Raw genomic sequence first — 5,139 nt, 5'->3', positions numbered from 1 at the left:
AGAGAAAGAGAATACACAAAATAATAAAATATGTGATGAAAAAGGAAATATCAGAATGCACATATTTGAAATACACAAAGTAATTAGAAAGTATTATGAAAATTTATACACCAATAAAATGGGAAGTTCCTGCAGGTGTGTCTAGTCTGCCCTGCCCCATGGGAAGTGTAATGCAAGAATAGCACTGAATTTTGAAAAATGTAAATCATATTGGTGGTTTTCCCTGAAATATTCAGGCTAAAATTTGACATTCTTATGGGACAAATGTGTCAATGTTGCTTAGGCATTGAACACTGACCCTGACCTTAGGGAGTTTAGAAACCATGGTGAATATTCATAAGTAATATGAACCCTTTGCTTCTGGATGCTCCTTTAGAATTATAATAAATTTCAAGGTCAATGACCATGCTGTCTCCTACTGTCACAGTTGTCTGTGTCTTTTGTTTTTCTTTACTTTTTAATTTTTAAAGATTGCATTTTGAGTGCTTGCTTTGGCAGCACATATACTAAAATTGGAATGATACAGAGAAGATTAGCATGGCCCCTGTGCAAGGATGACATGCAAATTCATGAAGCATTCCATGTTTTTTAGCTGCTCAATTCATAATAGCCAGTGGAACCAACCTAGATGCCCTTCAATTGATGAATGGATAAACTGTGGTATATATATACAACAGAATATTACTCAGCCATAAAGAATAAAAAAATTATGACATTTACAGGCAAATGGATAAAATTGGAGTATATCATGCTAAGTGAGATAAGTCAATCTCAAAAAAAACAAAGGTTGAATGATCTCTCTGATAAGTGGATGATGACACATAATGAGGGGTGGGAGGGGTTAGTGTTAGGGTTAGAGTTAGGGTTGGGGGGAGCAAGAATGGAGGAAGGAAGGACTGTATAGAGGAAAAAGAGGGGTGGGAGAAATGGGGAGAAGGAAAAAATAACAGAATGAATCAAACAACATTACCCAATGCAAATTTATGATTACACAAATGGTATGTCTTTACTCCATGTACAGAGAAACAACATGTATCCTATTTGTTTGCAATAATAAAGAAAGATTGCATTTTGATTCATTGTACACAAATTGGGTACAACTTGTCATTTTTATGGTTGTACACAATGTAGATTCACACCATTCATGCAATCATACATACACATAGGTAATGCTGTCTGTTTCATTCTACTATCTTTATATCCCCAACCCCTCCCACCCCATTTTCCTCTAAATCATCCAAATTTTCTTCCCCATCAGCCCTCCTTATTATATATTGTTATGCACTTATCAGAGAAAATATTTGGCCTCTGATTTTTTAGGATTCGTTTATTTCACTTAGCATATTTTCCAACTTCATCCATTTTTCAGCAAATGCCATAATTTTATTCTTCTTTATGGATGAGTAATATTCTATTGTCTATATATACTACTGATTCTTTACCCATTCATCAATTGAAGGGCATCTTAGTTGGTTCCACAATCTAGCTATTGTAAATTTAGCTGCTGTGAACATTGATGTGGCTGCATCACTGTAGTATGCTGATTCTTTTTTCTCTCCCTACTGCTCAGTCCCTCAGCAGGACCTACCAAGGAGTTACTTCATTAGCACTGTTTAAGGCCATATGTTGACATACTGCTTGTTAACACAAGGATAAAATTAGAGCTCTGATTTCCTTACTTTCATTGCACTTTTGGACTGCTACCTAAACTGGTCAGAAAATCCTAGGAGAGAGGAGGCCATGTCTGCCATGGTGAAGACTTTGTGCTAGCTTTCAGTACAGTACCTGGCCAAATGTAGCTGAAATGAATAACTTCATTAAATGAAACTTAAGTCAATAGTGTACTTGCCTCAAGTTGTTACTCCCAAAGGTACATGGCATGGCTGAAAGAATCTTGGGTGCATTTCTCACTAGTCTAAGTTTGGCTTCACTAGTGGAATGGTCTTTAGAAAAATGGCCTTAGCTAAGGAAATGGCCTGTCTCAACAGGACTAGACCTGGATCCTGTAAGCCTACACTTAATAAAAAATGAGGGGGACCCCTGCCCCACCATGTTGCATTTTCTATCCTGCTCCTGGCTCCCTTTTTTTTTCTCATCCCACTCCATTTTACACAAGTGTGTATTGGATATTAATGTAATCCAGGGCATGTGCCTTAAGTTTCTCTGTCAATACTTCAAGAAAATCATTACTCTCATTTCATAAGTGGAGAAAACTGATCACAAAATAAACTTGGGTGTTTGTACTGAGAAGCAAACATAAAAATTACTAAAATGAAACATGGAACCATTCGATGTCATCATAGCCTAATGATGTAATGTGTCTAGGGACATTCTAATATAACTAACTGTCCCCTTGGCTTCCAAAGTTGTCAGAAACTGAGAGGAATGCTGATATTTTTGGTGCTTCACAGAGAAGCAAAGAAGGCTCAACCCCCATTCCTATTTATCCAAAGTAACAGAGTCCCAGGGAGCAGCACATTTCAATAAAAAGGGTAATTGGGGTCCAGTTATAAGGGTTATGGGGAGATTAATTAAGAGGTAAGCCCACAGTATGATGAAGAGCAAGAATTGGGCCCATGGGAAAATTAATTCAGTTTAATTATCTATTCCAAGGTCATATCAATTTACATTATTTTACATGTGCAGTTAAATTTGCGCATATACAGATCTTACAACTCGCTTGCTTCTTCGAGTTCACTAGTACCAAATGTTATTTTAATAATATAATATTTCCAGACCTTAAAGACAGAGGAGCTGCAGAGCATTTCTTAGCCTATTATTTTCATGAAGAGTTTGCTTGAACTGAAGGACTTTTGCTTCCCTGTACGTTGACTGGCCTGAAATCCCTACATTTCAAGGTCTCCCACATTTAACTAGGGCAAATAAAAGCAGGATGCATTTCAGTGAATTAGTGAGAGTATTTATATACTTATTTATTGGCAAGTTTATGGAGTTATTCACAAAAATTTTGAAAATCCTAAATCAGCTTTCCTGGACCCAGTGAAATTAAAATATGTTTTACTTAAAGAGAGAGATGCGTGAGGCCCTTTAACAATATGTCTTGTCCTTATTATGTGACTTTTTCCATCATAGAAACCTGGGGAGCAAGATAGCACAAGGACTGTTTGAAGCAAATCAGCTCTGTTTGCATCAAGACAAGCAGACTGAGGTGAGTACTTCAATATGCTATTTTTCACTTGAAAAGTATGGAGTGTTCAACATTAATTAAGAATGCAAATCTTGGCCATAGTTTGTGGGTGTTGTAGAATGCAGGTGAGTGCTGACTGACGTGTATCCAGGTGACTGGTTTGGAACATGGGAGAGCACCCAGGTTGACCAGGGTTTCTGCAAGGATGACATCATGTGGCCACCACATATATTTCTCACCAGCAAGCAAGTTTGCCCAGGAGAACTGCTTGAATTTACACCATTCTGACCTCTCTGACATGTCTCCTATGGAATGATCATGTTTTTCTGCCTCCAGTCAGAGTTCAGTGTCAAGATAGACTTTAAACTCATGTGGAGAAAAATACAGTTCTAATATTGCCATCCAAATTCAAATTTTCTCCAGGGCACCTTCCAGGTGTGTGATTAGCCTCCATGAAGGTGGGCAATGAGGCATTGACTGATTATCAGGGGACTGAAAACCCACTTCTATTTATTTAATATTGAATTGTTAGAGAGTTGACAAGTCAGAACTCCAAAGGACACTTTTGACAAGTTTTATTATGGAAAGAGGCCCAGGTAATTAAACTTTCAACAAGTGAAAATTTATCAGTCCTAGAATCCAACAGAATGTAGAACTCTGTAGACCAGGCACCCACATTCTACAGACAGTCCATTGTTTAGCTCATAGTTAAGAAAATTGTGCAAGACAGCAAGATGCTTTCTTGATATGCCCAAACCTTCCAAAGTTCTAGTCACAGAAATGTCCAGAGTGGGAGCACTTTTAGGTGTAAGATTTAGCCCTCACACTAGACCCACAGGGTCACTTACCAGGAGGCACCCACAGGTAAAATAGAGTAGACCAGAAAAGACTACTCCAGGCAAGTCCTCATCTGGGATTTTATCTGAGGAGTCCTTTGACCTATCTATTCTATGTCTATATGTGGGGGTTAGAAATGATAAGGGGTCTGCAATTGTAGGGGTAGGATATTCCATGTTCTTGATATGGCAGGCTTTCATGTTTGCATGCTGGACATATATGGTAGGGTGGATGTTTAAATACTGGATAATAGTTTTTTCTACTCAAATATTTTTCCAATGACTTTATTCTGTATTGAGTCCTATGTATATATTTCTGAAAAAATAATCTGAGTTTAGAAATATTCAGTGGGAGAGTCACCTGTGGAGTCATTCAGGACAGCAGAGTTAATTATTTTTCTACATGGAAGAAAATATCTTTGTACAGTTGTATGCATATCTTTGAGGATCTACTTGTTAATTCTGTCTCCTTGGTGAAGAAGGAAGTGCACCACACAACCAACAATAATATCTCTCATCTAAGGTCAGACCAAACTTCTGGAGATTGTCTCAATAGGCACAGATTAGAGATTGCCAAGATAGGTCCAAGAAAGTTACCCAAGTTTGGAAAACTTTGGAGCTCCCCTAAATTCTTTTTCAGTAATTTACCACTTGAATGACTTACATTCCTATTCACAAAGAAATATAGACTGTACTACTATCCCTGGCAAACTAATAGGTCAAAATTTTTTGATTACATATTTGTAAAAATAACAGAAAATATTCCCAAATAATATCCAATGTTTACTGGACACTGAATATTTATTTTCAGTTGCTACTGTTTTTGCCTTAGCTACCTGCCCCAGGATGTGCATGTAACTGCCATCTCCATTGTACTTCTAGTTCTTTTAGAAGACTTAAAACTAATCTTTCCAAGGAAAGTATTGACACAAAGAGGAGAAAATGTTACACAAACAAATGAGGTAAAAAGTAGTCCACAAGTTTTTCAAGACTGTACCATACCACAAACAAATCTATAGCCCCATTGAGTGTGTTCTCAATGCCTTTACAATACTCCAACATTAAACTTCATTTCTTGTATCAGTTCAGTCATTCAATGTTTTGGAATGTGATGTGATTTATTTGACCTTCATTCACCCATGCTACAGGTACAGT

The 5,139-nt window shown here is 37.3% G+C and overlaps 1 non-coding gene across 1 annotated transcript; it reads left to right on the top strand.

The window, feature by feature from the left end:
• Positions 1-482: 482 nt before the first annotated feature.
• LOC124975421 (U6 spliceosomal RNA) lies at positions 483-589 on the top strand. Its single transcript, XR_007106893.1, has one exon. It is a non-coding gene; the product is annotated as a U6 spliceosomal RNA (small nuclear RNA).
• Positions 590-5,139: the final 4,550 nt, after the last annotated feature.

This window comes from Sciurus carolinensis, unplaced genomic scaffold (assembly GCF_902686445.1).
Source record: "Sciurus carolinensis unplaced genomic scaffold, mSciCar1.2, whole genome shotgun sequence".
NCBI classification, from domain to species: domain Eukaryota; kingdom Metazoa; phylum Chordata; class Mammalia; order Rodentia; family Sciuridae; genus Sciurus; species Sciurus carolinensis.
The sequence above is the reverse complement of the archived record's forward strand: the minus strand, read 5'-3'. Positions and strand labels throughout refer to the sequence as shown.